General features: G+C 38.9%; 1 long non-coding RNA gene across 1 annotated transcript in view; it reads right to left on the bottom strand.

Moving 5' to 3' along the window:
- LOC123607014 overlaps positions 1 to 22849 on the bottom strand; it is a 46573-nt gene that overhangs the window by 10164 nt on the left and 13560 nt on the right. The window contains exons 2-4 of the long non-coding RNA XR_006716611.1: positions 19185 to 19347; positions 13974 to 14035; positions 3848 to 3913 (exon numbers count right to left, since the gene is read on the bottom strand). This is a non-coding gene — a long non-coding RNA (uncharacterized LOC123607014). The remainder of the gene's footprint in view (positions 1 to 3847; positions 3914 to 13973; positions 14036 to 19184; positions 19348 to 22849) is intronic.

Genomic DNA, 22849 nt, shown 5'->3' with positions numbered 1-22849 from the left:
CTTGACATCATCCCTCCAAGTTGTCACATGCATCTTCCTCTTTTTCTTTTTTCTGCAGAGCAACACTCACTTATATAGAAATGCTACAGCTTGTTTACTCATTCACTTATTGAAGGACAAGACATTTGGATTATTTGCAATTTTTTCTTATTACAAATAAATTGCTATGGATATCCATGTACAGGTTTCAATCAGGGTAAGTTTTCATTTCTCTAGGACAAACATCTAGATGTGGGATTACTAGGTTACATGATAAGTGGATACTTAACTTCAGAAGAAACTAAACTGTTCTCCACAGGGCCATCTTGTATGCCTGCGAACAACATGTGAGACCCAGCTGTTTCACATCCTCACCAGCATATGCCATTGTCTGTATTTTTTATTTTAGGCATTCTAAGAGACGCATTGGTGGCTTTAAGGTGCATTTCCCTAGTGGTTAATGATGTTAAGCATCTTACCATGTGCTTATTTGCCATTTTTATGGGAGTATCTGTTCACATCTTTTTCTCATTTTCAAACTTGTTTTCCTATTGTTAACTTTAAATTGTGTGCGTGTGTGTGTGTATACACATAAATATATATCCCATGGGATATGTAATTTACAAATAATTTTCCCATACTGTCACTTTATTTTTATTCTCTAGATGGTGTCTTTCACAGAGCAAAATTTTTAATTTTGATGAAGTCCAATATATTTAAATTTTATATTACGAATCATGCCTTTGGTGTCATGAACTCTCTGCCTACCCATAGGTCATGAAGATTTTCTCCTATGTTTTCTTCTAAAAGTTTATCATTTTATACTTAGATCTATGGTAAATTTTGAGTTAATTTCCATATATGAGATACATTATCTTTACAGTTACTCAGACCAAACATTTTGAAGTTCCCTTTGACTTCTCTCTCTGACACTCCATATCAGAACCAAGTTCTGTGGATTCCCTCTTCTCACCAGTTCCACATCTGGCCCAACCGTCTGTTATCTTTCATCAGATTACTGCACAAGTCTCTTAATTAATTTCCATTTTCTTTCCTTGTCCTGTGTAGTCTATCCTCAATACAGCAACAAAAATGACCTTTTTAAAGCATAAGAGAAGTCAAGTCCCTCTTCTGCTAAAACTCCTCTAGCAGTTACTATTTCTCTACATGATCTGTTCCCTCCCTTCCTTCTCTGACCACATATCCCAAAACTTCACCATTCGATACCTCCACTCCTTTCTCATTGGCTTCCTTATGCTATTTTGACCGTGTCACGCATACTCCCATATTTATACGGCTGTTCCCTTGTTTGAAATGCTCCTTTATTAGCTAGCCACAAGCTTGCTTGGGATTCTCTCTCCCCTCTCTCTCTCTCTGCCCCTCCTCTGTGCTCTTTCTCACTCAAAATAAATAAATAAACATTAAAAAAAGAAGAAGATGCGGTATATACATACAATGGAATAATATTCAGCCATAAAAGGGGCGCCTGGGTGGCGCAGTCAGTTAAGCGTCCGACTTCAGCCAGGTCACGATCTCGCGGTCCGTGAGTTCGAGCCCCGCGTCGGGCTCTGGGCTGATGGCTCAGAGCCTGGAGCCTGTTTCCGATTCTGTGTCTCCCTCTCTCTCTGCCCCTCCCCCGTTCATGCTCTGTCTCTCTCTGTCCCAAAAATAAATAAACGTTGAAAAAAAAAATATTCAGCCATAAAAAAGAATGAAATCTTGCCATTTGCAATGACATGGATGGAGCTAAAGAATATTAAGCTAAGTGAAGCAAGTCAGTCAGAGAAAGACAAATACCATATTATTTCACTCTTTGTGGAATTTAAGAAACAAATGAGCAAAGAGAGGGGCGGGGGGGAAGGGAGAGAAAAAGACACCAACCAAGAAAAAGACTCTTAACTATAGGGAACAATCTGGTGGTTACCAGAGGGGAGATGGATGGGGGATGGGTGAAATAGGTGAAGGGAATTAAGGAGTGCACTCGTAATGTACACTGAGTGATATAGGATTGGTGAATCACTATATTGTACACCTGAAACCAATATATCACTGTATGTTAACTATATTGGGATTCAAATTTAAAAATTAAAAAAAATCTTTATCAATATCACCTTTGCAATGAGGTCTATCCTGATCAGTCTAAAATTTCCACCTGCTACTGGACACCTCGAGCACTCCCAATCGCCCTTACCTTGCTGTACTTCTGTACATTTCCACAGCACTTATCATCTCCTAATGTATCTCCGAACTTACCTATTTATAATATCTATTGTCTGATTGTCTATCACTACCCTGCTAGAAAACAGCCTCTGTGCAGACAGAGCTCCTTGTTTTGTTCAGACACACCCCATACACTTAGAACTGCCTAGCAATAATATGCACTCAAGAAGGCTTTTTTTTTAAGTGATAGAATAATAGCATTTTTAAGTGATAGAAAAATAGCATTTAAGTGATAGAATAAAAGTGATTCTCAAAGTATGGTCTGCTATCCCTTGGCAGTTCCCAATTCCTTTCAAGGAATCCACAAGGTCAAATTATTTTCATAATAATATTAAGATGATAAGTGCATTTTCCACTGGATTGACCTTTGTGTTGATGGCACAAAAGCAATGTGGGTAAAACTGCTGGCACCTTAGCACCAATCAAAGCAGTGGCACCAAACTATTCTTTTAGTCATTGAATTCTTCACTGCCATGTGCCTGCAGTTAAAAAATAAGCCAGTGTCACATAAAGAACGCCCTGATAAAGCACTAAAAATTGTTAGTTCTCAACTCCTGAGTACACTCCTTTTTAGTGTACTTTTTAACGTTTTTAACATTTATTCATTTTTGAGAGAGAGAGAGAGAGAGCGTGTGAGTGAGTGGGGGAGGGGCAGAGAAAGGGAAACACACAATCTGAAGCAGACTCCAGGCTCTGAGCTGTCAGCAGAGAGATTGACATGGGACTCGAACTCATGGACCGTGAGATCATGACCTGAGCCGAAGTCGGACGCTCAACTGACTGAGGAACCCAGGCGCCCCTGGACTAGACACTTTTCTGAGAGAACACCATGCTGTCTTAAAAAAAACACTGGCAAAATATGGTTATTCATATTTGGGTATTAATGGACATCGTCACTTCACATTCTAGTTACTTTAGGAAAAGAACACAGTAATTGTTGCCAATTACAAACTCTAACCTTTCAATATAAATTAGAATATTGGAAACTCATAACCTGCACCATGTGCATGTAAGCTTCCCAATACTTAGATTTTCCTGATCTAACTTCTAATATGGTGAATGTAAAGAGATATAACCCAAATAAACAAAAGCTTTTTTAATTTTTCAATAATTTTTAAGAGTTTAAGTGGTCCTGAAAACAAATTTTGAGAAGAGATGATTTGTCTCAATCACTGTGTGACCCTCCTTGCTTTTCACAACCCTAGCTGCTTCCATGAATATGTTACATGGCAGAACTCACACAGCTCTGAACTTCTGAATGAAGAAGCCTCATAATAATTATGAATTATTCATTTTTGCTGTACAGCTATGGGTCGCTTTTTTGGCAAGTCACCTATAGCTAAGATCATTGCTTGGTGGCAATGAGAAATCTTGGTGACTAGGAGAGAACAAGGATTTGCCACAAGACTCACCATCCCATAATGAACCTTTGAGGTTTCCAAGGCCAGACATCAACTGAAATCTCATGGTTTTCCTACAAATTCTCAAAGGAATTACAAGTACTATTTGATTTACTGGATAGTGTAAATATTGCACACGAAGAAATGCTTTTTGTGTTTGGGATTCACTTCACAATATAATCCCCTAACCCTGGAAATAAAGTTGGACATAGGAACTGAATTATAAAACAATAGATATATTTACTCACCAGCTTTCACAAACTTATTGGAACTGGGTGCTAGGAGAACAAAATATTCAGGAGAAATTTTCTCTTCTGCAAGTAAACATAAATATTAGCTATTTTTTTCCTGAGGGGTGTTGTAATCCAAAAGCCATTGAAAACTTCTGTCATAATTTCACACAAATTCTGGTTTCAAAAAACATTTTGCTAATTGATATTAAATCAGTTTGTATTGTATTTTAGGAGATTTTTCATCATCAAGCTAATTTCTCAAAAATTTTTCCTGATGCATTTTCTCATTTTCATTTTCTTGCCAGTTCTGAGTAAGTGTTTTAGTCAGAACTCCTTCTACAGCAGGTGCTAGAAACCTATGTCAAACTAAACTGAAGAGGAAGAGAGAGAAGAGGAAAAGGAATTAGCTCACAGAAAAACAGAAGGCCCAGAGTTAAGATAGCTGAGAAGAAGGGGGATCCTGGGCTTTCCTCATCTCTCAAACACAGCTGTACTGAGGTCAGATTACTTGGAACCCCCAGGAAATAGAACTGTGGAGAGACAGAAGGATCTCCACAGATGGAGGGAGATAGCTTGGCAGGTGGGAAGTGCATGGATGTGAATTGGGGGAGAGAAAAACGGCCAAGCCACAGAGGGGAAGGGAATCCTTTCTGTGGAGAGACAACAGGGAGAGAAAGAGAAGAGCTGAGAAGGTGCAGCATCAAGTTAGCACAAGAGGAAAACCTCTCTGGACCACAGATTGGGGCGTAAGAAGTACTGAATGTCCCAGTTATTTTTTGCAAACAGCTTCTGGAGCTCAAACTCTGAGGTTTTGGAAGTGTGTGACTTTCTCTGGAGTGGAGATGTTGCCTATGCTCCTGGGGAGGAGAGAGCTGGCCCAGAGTGCAGAGCATGATGTAGAGATCTCCAGGGTGCACTGGTCCCCTTCCTGGAATACTTTTGGGAGAGTGCTTATTGCCTCCCCAGGGACAAAAGACGCTGCAGGTACCAGTCAAAGGCCTTACATCACCAGGGTAGAGAGGCTCTACTCCAGAGGAGGGGAGCAGATCTGTGCCATGCAGCGTCCTTTAATACTTTGCGTTTTGAATCTCAGCTGTGTGCGCAAGATGGTTGTGGTGCAGGATAAGCTGACTGCCCTCACTATACCTTGAGGGCTGCTTGTGAATAACGGGCATTGGGATCCCCAGCCAGGACAAGAGATTGGAGTGGCGCCATTTTCCCCCCAACACCAACAAGGTGTTCATAGAGCAACACAGGACTTCATAGAGCAACACAGAAGCTCCCAGTGGAGGTGGGACCCACTTAGACCAAATCCCACCACTCTGTGCCCAGTAACTGCTTATTTACTGAGGCAAGAATGAGTCAGTGCCAATGCAGCTGGCCTTTCTCCAGACTAGCATAGCCACTACCCGCCAAGCAACCAACAGACAACTTTTTTTTTCCTGCTTCTTCTTTTTTAATTTCGAAATGAGGCTCATAGTTTCTGATTTGTTTTTTATCATTTCCATATATACATATATATATATATATATATATGCATATATACACATATATATATATATGCATATATACACCTATATATATACATACATATGCATTTTATTCTTTTCTTTTTCCTTCTTTTCTCTTTTCTTCTGCTTTTTTGATCCTTTTTCTTTTCTTTTTCTTTGGAATTGGCCTTATAGTTTTTTTGATTCTCTGTGTTTGCTTTTTGTTCCCTTTCCTTTTCTGTTTTTATAGGATCAGGCTTCCTCCACCCCCACTTTTTTTTTTCTCAGAGTTACTTCAACAAACAAATCAAAGCATACCTAGTTAAAGGTCCAAACATTCCACCACTGTAAGCGAGGGGAAGCTCTGCAGAGGACTGACAAATGGGAAAGAGCAACCAAAACACAACAGCAGAGTGCACACACCATACCCCAGAAACAATTCCTGGAGTCCCAGGCCCTGGACAGTGTATGACCCCTTTTTAATATAGTAGTACTCTCAGGTGCAGGACACATAACAAGCTTTTAAAACACACAAAAGACAGAAACTTAGTCAAAAAAGACATGATGGAGGAATTCTCTCCAAAGGAAAGATCAAGAAGAAATTACAGCCAGGGATTATACCTGCTCAAAACAGATATAAGCAATATATCTGAAAAAGAATTTAGAACAACAGTCATAAGATGACTAGCTGGAATTGAAGAAAGCATAGAAGACACTAGAGAAACCCTTGTTGCAGGGATTAAAGACCTAAGAACCAGTCAGAATGAATTTAAAAATGCTACCATTGAGATGCAAAATAAACTAGATACAGTGACAATGAGGACTGAAGAAGCAGAGCAGAGAATAGGTGAAACAGAAGACAAAATCATGGAGAATAATGAAGCTGAAAAAGAGAGGGAAAGGAAGTTACTAGATCATGAAGGGAGACTTAGAGAACTAAGCGATTCCATGAAACTAAACAATACACATATCATAGGAATCCCAGAAGAAGAGCAAGAAAAATGGGTGGAAGGTTTATTTGAACCAATTATAGCTAAGAACTTCCCTAATCTGAGGGAGGAAACAGACATCCAAGTCCAAGAGGCACAGGGAACTCTCTTCAAAATCAACAAAAACAGGTCAACACCATGACATATCACAGTGAAACTTGTGAAATACAAAGATAAAGAGAGAATTCTGAAAGCAACTAGACCAGAGGTCCTTAACCTACAACGGTAGACACATATGGGTAGTAGCAGACCTGTCCACTGAAACTTGGCAGGCCAGAAGGGAATGGCAGGAAATATTCAATGTGTTGAATAGGAAAAATATGCAGCCAAGAATCCTTTATCCAGCAAGGCTGCCATTCAGAATAGAACAAGAGCTAAGGACTTTCCCAGACAAACAAAAACTAAAGGAGTTTGTGACCACTAAACCAGCCCTGCAAAAAATTTTAAGGGGGACTCTCTGAGTGGAGGGGGAAAAAAACAAGAAGACCAAAGACTTCAAAGACTGCAAAGGACCAGAAAACATCACCATAAACACCAAATCTACAACTAACACAATGGCAGTAAATTCATATCTTTTGATAATTGCTCTGAATGTAAATAGACTAAATGCCCCAACCAAAGGACATAGGATATCAGAATGGATTAAAAAAAAAGCAAGATTCATCTATAGGCTGCCTACAGGAGACTCATTTTAGGCCTCAGGACACCTGCAGATTGAAAGTGAGGGGATGGAGAACGATCTATCATGCTAACGAAGGTCAAAAGAAAGAGAGAGTACCATATTTACATTAAACAAACTAGATTTTAAAATAAAGAGAGTAATAAGAGATAAAGAAGGGCATTATATCCTATCCACTAAGAAGCTCTAACAATTGTAAATATTTATGCCCCCAACTTGAAAGTACTCAAATATACAAAGCAATTGATCACAAACATAAAGAAACTCATTGATACTAATACCATAATAGTAGGAGACTTTAGTACTCCACTTACAACAATGGACACATCATCTAAACATAAAATCAACAAGGAAACAATGGCTTCGAGTGACACATTGGACCATATAGACTAACAGCTATATTTAGAACACTTCATCTTAAAACAGCAGAATACACATTCTTCTCAAGTGCACATGAAACATTCTCCAGAATAGATCACATACTGGGTCACAAACCAGCCTTCAACAGTCCAAGATCATACCATGCAAATATTCAGATCACAATACTATAAAACTTGAAATCAACCACCAGAAAAAATTTGGAAAGCCTTCAAATACATGTAAGTTAAATAACATCATACTAAAGAATGAATGGGTTAGCCAGAAAATTAAAGAAGAAATAAAAAAAATACATGAAAGTAAATGAATAGAAAACACGACAGTCCAAACCCTATGGGATGCAGCAGAAAATCCCAAGAGGAAAGTACATCGCAATTCAGGCCTATCTCAAGAAGCAAGAAAGGCCCCAATACACAACCTAAACTTACTCCTAAGAGAGTGAAAAAAGGAGAAGCAAATAAAGCCTAAAACCAAGCAAAAGAAGAGAAATAATAAAGATTAGAGCAGAAATACACAATGTAGAAAAAAACAGTGGAAAAGATCAATGAAACTAAAAGCTACTTTTTGAGAGAATAAAAAAAATTGACAAATACCTAACCAGACTTCTCAAAAAGACAAGAGAGAGGACCCAAATAGATAAAATCAGGAATGAAAGAGGAGAGATCACAATCAACACCACAGAAATACAAACAATTACTAGAGAATACTATGAAAAATTATATGCCAACAAATTGGACAATCTAGAAGAAATGGACAAATTCCTAGATACTCACACACTATCAAAACTCAAACAGGAAGAAATAGAAAATTTGAACAGGCCCATAACCAGCAAAGAAATTGAATCAGTTATCAAAAATTTCCCAACGAATAGGAGTCCTGAGCCAATTGGCTTCCCAGGGGAATTATACCAGACACTTAAAGAACAGTTAATACCTATTCTTCTCAAATGGTTCCAAAACACAGAAGCAGAAGGAAAGCTTCCAAACTCATTCTATGAAGCCAGCATTACCTTGATTCCAAAATCAGACAAATATCCCACCAGAAAAGAGAATTACAGGCCAATATCCTTGATGAAACTGGATGCAAAAATTCTCAACAAAACACTAGCAAATCGAATTCAACAGGACATTGAAAGAATTATTCACCATGATCAAGTGGGATTTACTCCTGGGCTACAGAGTTGGTTCAATATTCACAAATCAGTCAATATGATACACCACATTAATAAAATAAAGGATAAGAACCATATGATCCTTTCAATATACACAGAAAAGCATTTGACAAAATACAGCATCCTTTCTTGATAAAAACCCTCAAGAAAGTAGGGATGAGAAAGAACATATCTCAACATCATAAAAGTCATATATGAAAGGCCCACAGCTAATATCATCCTCAATGGGGAAAAACTGAGAGCTATCCCCTTTAAGGTCAGTAACACAACAGAGATGTGCATTCTCACCACTGTTGTTCAACATAGTGTTGGAAGTCCTAGCTCAGAAATCAAACAACAAAATGAAATAAAACCCATCCAAATTGGCAAAGAAGAAGTCAAACTTTCACTCTTTGCAGATGACATGATACTCAACATGGAAAACCTGAAAGACTCCACCAAAAAACTGCTAGAACTGATACGTGAATTCAGCAAAGTCACGAGATACAAAATCACTATACAGAAATTGGTTGCATTTCTATACACCAATAATGAAGCAACAGAAAGAGAAATCAAGGAATCGATCCCACTTATAATTGCACCAAAACCCATAAAATATCTAGGAATAAACCTAACCAAAAAGGTAAAAGATCTCTATGCTGAAAACTATGGAAAGCTTATGAAAGAAATTGAAAAAGACACAAAGAGATGGAAAAACATTACATGCTCATTGATTGGAAGAATAAATATTATTAAAATGTTGATACAATCCAAAGCAATTTAGGTATTCCATACAATCCCTAAGAAAACAACACCAGCATTCCTCACAGAGATAGAACAAACAATCCTAAAATTTGTATGGAACCAGAAAAGACCTTGAATAACCAAAGTAATTTTGAAAAAAGAAAACCAAAGCTGAAGGCATCACAATTCGAGACTTCAAGCTGCATTACAAAGCATAATCATTGAGACAATCTGGTACTAACACAAAAACAGATACATAGATCAATGGAATAGAATAGCAAACCCAGAAATGGACCCACAAACGCATGGCCAACTGATCTTCAACAAAGCAGGAAAGAGTATCCAATGGAAAAAAGATAGTCTTTTCAGCAAATGGTGCTGGGGAAACTGAACAGCAACATGCAGAAAAATGAACCTGGATCACTTTCTCACACCATACACAAAAATAAATTCAAAATGGATAAAAGACCTAAATGTGGGACAGGAAACCATCAAAATCCTAGAGGAGAACACAGGCAACAACCTCTTTAGCCTTGGCTGCAGCAGTTTCTTATTAAAGATGTCTCAGAAGGCAAGGGAAACAAAAGCAAAAATGAACTATTGGGGCATCATCAAAATAAAAAGCTTTTGCACAGCAAAGGAAACAATCAACAAAACTAAAAGGCAACTATCAGAATGGGAAAAGATATTTGCAAATGACATATCGGATAAAGGTTTAGTATCCAAAATCTATAAAGAACTTCTCAAACTCAACACTGAAAAAACAAATAATCCAGTGAAGAAATGGGCAAAAGACATGACTACGCTTTTCCAAAGAAGACATCCAGATGGTTAACAGACACATGAAAAGATGCTTAGCATCACTCATCATCAGGGAAATACAAATCAAAACCATAATGAGATATTACCTCACACCTGGCTAAGATTAACAATACAAGAAACTACAGATGTTGAAGAAGATGTAGAGAAAGGGGAACCCTACTGCACTGTTGATGGGAATGTAAACTGGTGCAGCCACTCCTCAAAAAGTTAAAAACAGAACTACCCTATAACCCAGCAATTGTACTACTAGGTATTTACTCCAAGGATACAAAAGTGCTGATTTGAAGGGGCACATGCACTCCAATGTTTACAGCAGCCCTATTGACAATAGCCAAAGTATGGAAAGAGCCCAAATGTCCATCCACTGATGAATGGATAGAGAAGATGTGTTGTTTTATATATATATATAAATATATATATATATATATATATATATATATATATATATATATATATTATGGAATACTACTTAGTGATTAAAAAAATCATGAAATTTTGCCATTTACAATAACATGGATGGAGCTAGAGTGTATGATGATAAGTGAAATAATTTGCCAGAGAAATAATTTGTCAGAGATAATAAAACAATTTGTCAGAAAAAGACAAAAATATCATATGATTTCACCCATATGTGGAATTTAAGAAACACAACAGATGAACATAGGGGAAGGGAAGGAAAAATAAGAGAAAAACAGACAGGGAAGCAAACCCTAAGAGACTCTTAAATACACAGAACAAACTGAGGGTGGCTGGAGGGAAAGTGGATGGAAGGATGGGCTAAATGGGCAATGGGCATTAAGGACGGCACTTGTTGGATGGAGCACTGGGTGTTATATGTTAAGTGATGAATAACTGGGTTCTACTCCTGAAGCCAAGACTACACTGTATGTTAACTAACATGAAAAAAAAAACAAAACCCAGAAGGCCCTGATGTTGAGCTCAAGAACAGCCAGATGTAGGGACTAAAGTCTCCAGAACTTTTTGTCCCCATTACTTGCCTCTACTTGGCTGCATTCTGCATGGAATCTCTCTCTACCTAAGGGAGACAAGATAGTGACTTACAACCATGCATAGTCTTATGCTATCAGATTAGCAAATGAGGCAGAAAAAGAATTTCATTCTCCCAGCATCCATAATATCTATGTCCCCACACAACACATACATAGGTTGGCCATGATTGGATCATGTTTCCACTCTGTGTGCTCAATCAAATACTGTACTAAGATTGGCCCAGCCCTAGCCACATGGTGCCTTAATCAGGGTTCTCCAGAGAAAGAGAACCACTAGAATATGATATATATTATGTAATATATATGTGGAGATTCACTTTGAGGAATTACTTCACATGTCTACAGAGGCTGAGAAGTCCCATGACCTACCGTCTACAAGATGGACACCCAAGAAAGCTGATGGTGTTGTTCCAGCCTCAGCTCACAGACCTAAGAACCATGGGAGTTGATTTCTCATCCAGAAATACCCTCAGAGACATACCTAGAAATAGTGTTTAATCTGCGCACCTCTTGGCTCAGCCAAGTAGACACATAACATCAACAGATATGCCAACCCTGTAAGGGTATGTGGATGTGTGAGACCCCATTACAGACACACCCCCAGGGCCAAATGGAGGTGGAGAGAAATGGATCCACACACAAAAAGGATACTGGCCAATAAAAAGAGCTCTCTGCTACAACATACAGAATCCCTATTTATTTGTACTCACTGCTCCCACAGCTGAGCATCTTACAAAGACAGTATAAAGTTTTCATAAATAAGCAGTGCTTGACATAATATTTTCCAGAATCATTACTCTGTAATTTTAAAAACTGTCTGATTTGAGGAAGTGGAGTAAACTGACACTAAAAAATCAATCACCTCTCAGTCATCTCACTACAGCTGACTGTTCAAGACAGAAGAAATTCAAATTGGCAGTAGTTAGATAATTATAAAAGCAGGGGGCTGAGTTAGACAATTTGCTGTGTAACTTAAGCAGAAAAGACAGGCAGTGTGGACCTACTTAATAGGAATTGAGTTTTTCTTCCAGAAACATTATAGATCAATGTCTCCAGATACTAGTATGGTTAAAGGAAACTCACAACTATCTTTTAGTTTTGTGAAAGGACTTCAATCTAAGATGGAACCACAGGAAGTCAGAGACTCTCATGTATGTGTCTTTGGAAAAATGAAACTTGAAGAACTGAGAGACTGATTTCCCATAAATGCCTAATTTATACAAGACTGAAATGTATCTCATAAGCAATGAATATCCATCAAGAATCTCCCTGTCTTCAGGCTAGTGAGCTTACTGGCCAGACTCCTCCTTCCGTGCACACCTTGCCCCTGCAAATCCTCAAGGGACTCACCTGTAGCTTGCTACAAGTGTATGCTTCTCAAATTGCTCAGTTTCTGGTCATTTGAGATTCCCTCAGTTTACCTCTTTATTTAGGTTGCTAATTTGTTCTCAAAATGCAAGTCTACAAATCATTGGGGTCATTCTCATGTCAGCGTCTCCAGCTACAGTGGACACTACTGATGCCACACCTGTAGCCCCCCAGCCCCCTCCATGGTCACTTTAGGGCAAGCAGCCTGTTAAATTAATTAAACAAGGGGCCATGAGATTGAGGTGGCTTCAATGCTGTGGTGGCCTTCCTAAGCAAACCAAAATCTAAGTTTGTAAATGCCCGAAGGTGACAAAATGGAAACCTAAGGACAACCAATCACAAACAGCCAACTGGGCTTGAAGCTATAGCCCATCAACAGTTTCCTTACCTTGCTCCCGCCTTTTCTCTATAAAAGTCTCTCCCCGGCTCCTGACTACTTGTGGGTTGGCACTGCCCAATTCCTATTGATTTATGCTCAAATGAACTCTTAAACTGTCCAGTGTGTGTCAGTTTATCTTTTACCATGCCTCACGTCCATCTCAACCGAACCTGTATCTCTTCACCTGAGGGCCCTCTTTGGTGTCAGACACACCCCTGCCCATGCCTGCTGCGCTGGGCATGGACACATGCAGGACGACACACGTGAACACCCTTTGTGGACTGGCTGGATGCGGAGGGTGGGCTCAGTGACTGCGCAGCGCGCCCTCTGCTGTCTGCCCAGTGCACAGTCCGTGAAACTCCAGTTGCCCACAGGGGTACCTGGCTGCATCATGCACTCTTTGTGCTGCCTTCACTGCCTTCTCTCAAACCCCTACCACCCGTGTTTCCTTCACCCGTCAAATGAACTACTCTTACTTGAATCTGTGTCCCAAGACCTGCTTCTAAGGAAAGACACAAACAGAAAAAAATTTAAAAAGCTATGTCTGGGTGGGCCATCCATGCTTTTCTTACACTTTAAAAGTACACAGGACTTGGATGGCACTTGGGTTAAGCGTCCAACTTGGGCTCAGGGCATAGCTCATGGTTCATGAGTTGGAGCCCCTACTCAGGCTCTGTGCTGACAGCTCAGAGCCTGGAGCCTGCTTCAGATTCTGCGTCTCCCTCTCTCTGTCCCTCCCCCACTTGTTCTCTATCTCTCTGTCTCTGAAACATTTAAAAAAGTTTTTTTTTTTAAATAAATAAAGTACACAGGACTTTCCGCACTCCCAGCAGCTCTACTGAGATATAATTGACAAAGAAGAATTGTATATATTTGATGTGTACAACGTGATGATTTAATATATGTATACATTGTGAAATGATTACCACAATCAAAATGGTTATACATCCATCACCTCACATAGTTACCATGTGTGTGTGTGGGGGGGGAGGGGGGGCAGATCTACTCTTGTAGCAAATTTCAAATATATAAAACAGTAGTATTAACTATAGTCACCATGCTGTGCATTAGATCCCCAGAACATATTAGATCCCCAGAAGCTTGTAACTGAAAGCTTGTAAAGTACACAAACCTTAGTCCAGTCATGTGTCACGTCTCCAGCACTCTTTGGCTAACTTCACTAAACAGGAAGGCCTCTGGCGTGAAAATGAGAGGAAAAGGCCTATGAACATATGCACTTGACACCTGCATGAAAGCATTGAGAGTCACCCTTGGGTCCCCTCTAAAACAACAGTGTAAAAGAATATAAAATAAAGTTCGTGCAAGAATAACCAAGGTGATCTGGTTCCCTCAATCTTCCTGAGTTTCAGTGACTAGATTGGAAGCCAATGGATATGGGGGAGGGGAACAGGAAGAGAGAGGAGGCACATTTAACAGATGGCCCCATCATTTACTATATGGCCCTAGACTGCTGTGCTGCTTTAGTTTCTGATCCCCTCCTTTGGTCTAAGCACTTAAATAAACCTCAAGGGCAACACCCCATAGTGAACTAACATGCATAATTATCATCTGTAGAAGGGGTAGACTACATTATATTTGTTCTGCTTAAGATGGGAGGAAATCAAGCCATGCATTTTGAAAGAATATTATTTAATTGGTTAAAAGAAAAAAAGACAGCTCTTGAAGGTATAAGTTTTAGGTGTTCAGAAAAATTACTCTAAAAGATAATTCCCCACAAAGTCATATAAGCTCTTCATATTGTGCTCCTAGATGCTTTCCCCTTCATTTCTTTTTTTTTTTTAATTTTTTTTTTTAACGTTTATTTATTTTTGGGACAGAGAGAGACAGAGCATGAACGGGGGAGGGGCAGAGAGAGAGGGAGACACAGAATCGGAAACAGGCTCCAGGCTCTGAGCCAACAGCCCAGAGCCTGACGCGGGGCTCGAACTCACGGACCGCGAGATCGTGACCTGGCTGAAGCCGGACGCTTAACTGACTGTGCCACCCAGGCGCCCCTTCATTTCTTAATTAAATATTTTAAAGCTAAGTCATAAAGCACTTGAGTTTCACATCTAATAAGTATTCATTCAAGTGATGTGTGGCAAGCACTATACAAATGAGCAATTTAAAAACAGAAGGTATTTTACTCACAGTTGTTCATAGATATTCAGTATAAATACAAATATACAAACAAAAGCCTACAAGTATTGTACTCCTGTCACAAATAATCATAGACTTTAAAATATCAATTTTCTTTAATAGTCCAAGCAGCTCATAAAAATTCATTGTCAGGGAGGAACCAATATGAGTCAAGAGAACAATGTGTTCTTTGTGTTTTACCTCAATTATCTTTACATAATTTCTAATTTTGTGACGAGACATTCTGGAATATTGATTGCTTTCTTAAAAATCTACTGATTGCCTTCAGTACATGCCAAAGATTCAGTCAGGTGTTTAAGAACTATGCAGGAAAGAGAAGTTGCAGTGAATTCACTATAAATCTTAACTTGCAAATAAAATTATTTACTCTGGAATGAGTAACCTTTACTTTTGGGGAATCTGACAGATATCAAAGCAGTAACACTCACAGGCCACTTCACACTTATGAAAGAGGACATTGAATGGGGCGCCTGGGTGGCTCAGTTGGTTAAGACACCGACTTCAGCTCAGGTCATGATATTGCAGTTTGTGGGTTCGAGCCCCACATCAGACTCTGTGCTGACATCTCAGAGCCTGGGGCCTGCTTCAAATTCTGTGTCCCCCTGTCTCTCTCTGCCTCTCCCCTGCTTGTACTCTATCTCTCTCTCAAAAATAAACATTTAAAACTTTTTAAAAAACAAGAAAGAAAGGGGACATTTGATCCAGAGTCAATATCTGTAAGTCCATGGATTCAGAGTGACTGTACCTTCTCTGAGCCCACCTTCGGATGCAGGGTTACACTGGCTAGACTGCCACAGCTGAAAACGATCTGCCTCATGATGACAGTTCAAAGTATACCAATGGCCTCCCAAAAATGTACAGTTTCTCTCTAGGGAATCTCTGACGGTCTTTTCATCAGAAGATCATCAGTTTATGGATTAGTTGCCTAAGAATATATAGGCACATAGGGTACATATATGTCCCTCAAAAACAGAGATTGGGAAGAATATAGAGCAAGTTTACTTAGTTATGAAGTTGGAGACTTGTGGCCTCTGAATTTCCACATTACTTTCATTGCTATGGCCCTATTATGCATTTTTTAAGCCTTTCTTTCCATGGTGGTGGATGATTCCATCTGGTTTGTATGTATTCTGGTTCCAAAGACCATTGCTTAGGATTAAGGGACTGTTGCTATGATGGCTTCAACACAGGTAAAGAGCCAAAGGGTTAGTTTTGCCTCAACCATCCAGAAAAGGACCAAATGTTTACCTCTTTGAAAGGTAGTTACTGTAACTTCCCTTGGCCTTATGAATACAGAGACAAAAGCCCTAAAAAAAGTCAGCAAATTAAATCCAACAATATGTAAAAACAGTTAATGCACAGCAGCAAATACAGTCTTAGGTATTTACCGAAGAGAATGAAAATATATGCCCATAAAAATGCATATAGGAATGTCGATAACAGCCCAAACTGGAAACAGCCCAAATGTCTACCCACGGTTGAATAAACACATCATTGGACATTTATATGATGGAACAGCACTTAGCAATAAAAAGGAACAAGTTATACTGATAATCACAATAACATGGGTGAATTTCACAAACATTACACTGGGTAAGAGTGGCCAGGGGGAGGGTGCATACTCTATGATTCCACTTACTTGACCTTCAAGAATAAGTCAAAATTCATCTCCAATGATTTTTAAAAAATCAGACCTGTGTTTCATTGAGGTGAGGTGAGGGCTGGGGAATGTTTAGTCCATTAGGGCTACTATAACAAAAACACAATAGACTGGTGACTTCAACAGTAAACATTTATTTTTCACACGTCTGGAGGCTGGAAGTCCAAGATCAAGGTGCTGGCAGATTCAGTATCTGGTAAGAGCCTGGTTCCTGGTTCATAAATTTGGGGATAAGTTGTAAAAATTTTATCATGTTATAACCTGCTGCTCCACTCTTGTCAATAATTATTTCTTATCCTCTCAAGGGTTCCCAAGAATAAAGAGAGATTCTGTAACTAGAAGGGAAACAGGGTTCTAACCAGACAAAAACAACAGTTTTCTATTCAGCTTTTCTAAAGATTGTACTTTGCTAAATGACTCGTTGATATCAAATTTGTTTTCTGGTATGAAATTCAAATTCTTAGTTCTGAACATTAAAATTACTCTCCCTTATTTATAGAAAGCATGCCACTTATAGATATAAATATTAAAATGACTTTATTTTGGGGCGCCTGGGTGGCGCAGTCGGTTGAGCGTCCGACTTCAGCCAGGTCACGATCTCGCGGTCCGTGAGTTCGAGCCCCGCGTCGGGCTCTGGGCTGATGGCTCAGAGCCTGGAGCCTGCTTCGGATTCTGTGTCTTCCTCTCTCTCTGCCCCTCCCCCGTTCATGCTCTGTCTCTCTCTGTCCCAAAAATAAATAAATGTTGAAAAAAAATTAAAAAAAAAATAAAATAAATAAATAAATAAAATGACTTTATTTTTATTCATTTGTGGCTGCTTTAACTCATTTATTGGCTCTTTAATCAGGTACAGATTACAAGTATTATATTGTATTCTTTCTTTCTTCTTCTCTTGTTTTCATTAAAAAAAAAAATCCCTAGATTCATAACACGATATAATCTGTACAAGTTATCCCAAAATGTATGTCTAAAAAACAAGGAGTATATCCTCCCATTCCTTGTTTCTATCAGAGTTTAAGTGGCAAACAACAAAATCTACCTTGGCTGGCTTAAGTGGAAAAAGAATTAATTAAAGGCTAATAAGTAGTTCACAGAAGCTGAGAGGGCTTGAGACCAGGCTTGGATGTTGAGCAGGAGGGACAACGTCCAATGCTCTGCAGGAGCCACTATAGCTCAAACACCCTTGCTGTCACTGGTTGGCCCCTCCACCGTCGCTTGCATGGACGCCGCCCAGCTCATGCTGCGTGATGCTCAGGAGTGGACGCCAGAAACTCTGGCGGCAATGCCCCTAAAGAGCCCAACACGTTTGTTGCTGTGCTTGCCAAATAACAAAATCTGCACGCCTCCTTTCTCCCCTTGCTCACTTCCCAATCAAAGTCACATGCAAGTGCATCTGATTGATGGAATCCAGGCCTCACACCTGTACCCTTGCTGCAAGGGAATCTGGGAAAGCCAGTTTTCAGCTTCAACCTGGAGAAGGGGGGGACTCATAAGACAGGATGTTTTGCAAACCCTGGAAGAGTGTTCAAAGGGTGCTGGGCAATCAGAAGTGCCCACAATGACAAATGTCCACGAAAAGCCCTAAAGGATAGATTTCTCTCTATTAGTAAGTGCTTTCCCTACCTTACAGTTCCAATAAGCACTCAGCAACTGAAATGTGGACGTGATGATACAAGTACCACACAGTGTGCTACTTCGTAGACGAGTATGGTACTGATACCAGAATAATGCAATTGTCCCTTGTTTCACCATATTTCAAATTCAGTGGGACTTCACTGAAATCCCAACTTTGAGGCAATAATGATATTTATATGCATGGAAATGAAACTGCACAAATCATTCACTTGCTCCCAAATTCAACCATTTTGTAACTCCCAAAATACTGTACATTGAGAATCAGATTAACCTCTTAATTGATAGGTAAGATGTTCTGACCATTTGAATTCCAAATAATAATTGTGACTTTTGTAGCTAGTCTCATCTTTACAAAAGAGTATAACAACATGAACTTTAACATGATCACTACTAGGGGTGCCTGGCTGGCTCAGTCTGTTAAGTGTCTGACTCTTGGTCTCAGCTCAGGTCATGATCTCACAGTTTGTGAGTTTGAGCCCCAAGTCATGCTCTTCACTGACAGTGGGGAGCCTGCTGGGGGGGGGATTCTCTCTCTCTCTTTCTCTCTGTCCCTCCCCCCCACTCACTCTCTCTCTCTCTCTCTCTCTCTCTCAAAATAAATAAAGAAACTTAAAAAAAAATTTTAATATGATCACTTCTAGTCCTTTATATAAATGCAAAGATCAACTCTTGTCTGCCCAAATACGTATCTCTTTCTGTGTTCGTGTTGACAGCAGAAATAATAAAACTATTTTTTACTTTTCCCTGTTAGCAGCAGTAATATAAATCATTCCAGTCTTGGGATGTCAGATTAAGCTACAGAAAATTAAGTTCATTTATCCTTTTTGTGCTAAACTATTTTCCAAATGTTTTCTTTCCAGAATCACTGCGTTGTTTTTCCTCGCTTACCTGCCTTGATGGCCATGCAGACGTGTGTCACACTGCCCCCTGGTGTGGCTGAAACAAACTTCCTTCCATTCTGTAGAAGCTATCAGAGCCGGGAATGCACGCAGACCCTGTATTGCTGAGTCATGCCGCAGGCTGAGCTTTGTTCTGGAGGGATTTTGCAGGCCTTCGAAAGTGAGCAAAGAGGTTTGGATCATCAGCAGACACAAATTATTGTATAAAGAACTGGGAAAACCAGAAATACTTAACATTTTTAATTCAGCAAATGTTTATTTAGGGCCCACTGCATATAGGTCTGTGCTTGGTCCCACAGGTGACACTGAAAGGAAAAAGGCACAATCCCTGTCCCAGAGGACCTAGCCATATGCAGCATACACACAGCACAATACAATGTGAGTTAAGCATATACAGTGTATGAGGTGAGAAGAGATCACAAGAAATAATATTAAAACAAAAAACAAAACCAGGCTTCTTAGGAGGAAGACTATTTGAGATAGGCCTTGAATAAGATTTGGGATTTTATGGGCAGCAGTGGGGAACTGAGGAGGAAGGGGAAAAATACATGCCAAAAAGAATAAAATAATAAATTAAAGACTCTAATTTCAAAAAGAGTCTTACTTTATTTTTATCTTATTATTTTTCATCAGCAAATTTACAAGAGAAAGTTTACAGTTTCCACAGTCACCTATGAGTACAATTTTATTATTAGAAGGGTAAAAGATACTTAATTAGCAATAAAATTAAATTTATTTTCCTTGAAAAATAATTTCTAAATGATAGTGTCAGAGAGCAATGGTTCCATTAAGTTTCTTCAAATCCCTTTTGTCTCAAAAACAACAACAACAACAACAACAACAATAACAACAAAACACTCCCATATAGATTTTCCATAATTTTATTAAGGTAGGATTATTTATAATTTAAAACAATTTAGACTACATATTTATATTATCATGTTCATATTATATTAATATATATTATATATTCACTGGCCATAAGTGAATTAACATCCGTTCACTTTTAAAGCTCTTTTTAAAGAAACGTGAGTAATCTATGTGACTTGATTCTTAGAATTCAGCAAATCAACTACATCCTCTCATTGATTCTCATGGTAAACTTAGTGCTCTTATGCTATGTATGTGACTGTCAACATCTTCAATTGTAATTTCAATTATTCGAATTGTAGGCAATTGAGGGTTATCATGGTATTTTGTGAGCTTATTTTACATTTACATTTTACAAAAGAGCATGTTTTGTCATATGTTTTTCTTAGAATTCTGGGTCTTTACATACATTTGCTGAGTGTACAATGTAATAGAAAATAAACCAATGGCTTTTAAATTTTTATTAAAATGGTTTCAAATATATGCCCACTCATCTTGGGAATATAATGATCCATGTAAGTTGAATGATAACCAACACAACACTCTTTTTAAATATAAAATTGTATCAACCCATAACTTTAAAAAGGACCTTTCAGGGGCGCCTGGGTGGCACAGTCGGTTAAGCGTCCGACTTCAGCCAGGTCACGATCTCGCACTCCGTGAGTTCGAGCCCCGCGTCAGGCTCTGGGCTGATGGCTCAGAGCCTGGAGCCTGTTTCCGATTCTGTGTCTCCCTCTCTCTCTGCCCCTCCCCCGTTCATGCTCTGTCTCTCTCTGTCCCAAAAATAAATAAACGTTGAAAAGAAAAATTTTTAAAAAGGACCTTTCATTTTTTCATATTAACAGAATCGATATATATTTTACAAGGTATACGATAGAGCTTGCTTCACATAGTATCAGGATTATGTATCTTCTATATCTTAGTGGGTAAAGATGACACTCAAAATCTCCCTTTTTAAAGTCATTCCCTTCTGGTGTTTCTAGAATATAAATAACTTTTAGTTGACCCAGTTTTATATGTTTGCCTTTTTCTTATTAATAAAAACTCTAAAATTCTAAAAGATAACTCTAACACTATGGAGGTAAATATATAATACAGTATTGTATTTATAATAATGGTTAATATTATATCAAAATTTCCCATATATTACCCAGGTAGAATTTATTGTGAATGTATTTCTGGTCTCCTGATTTAATTATGTAGATTTCCATAATAACTAATAGCAAAATATATGTGAAATGGCCTAGGATGTTGCTTGATCATCAAGTACTTTTGTACTCAAGTACTCAAGTACTTTTGGAGTTGAGCTCCTCAAAATGTACGGATATGCCTTTTCTCCCAGACTGCAAATCACTTCCATTATTAATATGGCATTTTACTATTTTGTAGGAAGAAGCTCAGCTCAAATTTAAATTGTTTACCCAAGATTCACCCATCTGTGACTAGAGGGGCTGTGAGGTACACTATCAACAGTGTAACAGTGATGTGTACTTTAGGCAGTGTAGATGTGTACTCTACATCGTATGACTCATTGAATCCTCACAGGAACTTCTGGAGGGAAGTAATATTATTGTCCCATTTTGCAGTTAAGACAATTGATACACACAGAGGCTAAGTAACTTGCCCAACCTTCCATAGCTCATGAGGGGCAGAGGTGAGGTTAAAACTCAGGAAACCTGTCTTTGGGGGTCTGTGAACTTAACCACTACTCTATAATAATGAGACTCTGTTTCTAAAAAGGTCTTTTTTTTTTTTAAGTTTATTTATTTATTTTTTTCTTTGAGAGAAAGAGAGAGTGTGTACAAGTGGGGGAAAGGGGGCAGATGCAGGGGTCAGACAGAAAGGGAGAGAATCCCAAGCATGCTGTCAGCACAGAGCCTGACATGGGGCTTGAATTCATGAGCCATGATATCATGACCTAAGCTGAAACCAAGAGTTGGACGCTTGACCGACTGAGCCATCCAGGTGCCCCACTAGAAAGGTCTTGAAAGGAGTATTAAGAGTGGCACAAAAACAGACACTCAGATCAATGGAACAGAATAGAGAACCCAGAAATGGATCCACAAACATATGGCCAACTAATCTTTGACAAAGCAGGAAAGAATATCCAATGGAATAAAGACAGTCTCTTCAGCAAGTGGTGCTGGGAAAACTGGACAGCGACATGCAGAAGAATGAACCTGGACTACTTTGTTACACCATACACAAAAATAAATTCAAAATGGATGAAAGACCTAAATGTAAGACAGGAAGCCATCAAAATCCTTGAGCAGAAAGCAGGCAAAAACCTCTTTGATCTTGGCCCCAGCAACTTCTTACTCAATACGTCTCCAGAGGCAAGGGAAACAAAAGCAAAAATGAACTATTGGGACCTCATCGAAGTAAAAAGCTTCTGCACAGCAAAGGAAGCAATCAGCAAAACTAAAAGGCAACCGATAGAATGGGAGAAGATATTTGCAAACGACATATCAGATGAAGGGTTAGTATCCAAAATCTATAAAGAATTTCTCAAACTCAACAACCGAAAAACAAATAATCCAGTGAAGAAATGGGCAAAAGACATGAATAGACACTTCCCCAAAGAAGACATCCAGATGGCCAACCGACACATGAAAAAATGCTCAATATCACTCATCATCAGGGGAATACAAACCAAAACCACAATGAGGTATCACCTCACACCTGTCAGAATGGCTAACATTAACAACTCAGGCAACAACAGATGTTGGCAAGGATGCAGAGAAAGAGGATCCCTTTTGCATTGTTTGTGGGAATGCAAGCTGG

Source organism: Leopardus geoffroyi, chromosome A1, assembly GCF_018350155.1.
Source record: "Leopardus geoffroyi isolate Oge1 chromosome A1, O.geoffroyi_Oge1_pat1.0, whole genome shotgun sequence".
Classification (NCBI taxonomy): domain Eukaryota; kingdom Metazoa; phylum Chordata; class Mammalia; order Carnivora; family Felidae; genus Leopardus; species Leopardus geoffroyi.
Note: the sequence above shows the minus strand (reverse complement) of the source record. Positions and strands in the feature narration are given on the sequence as shown.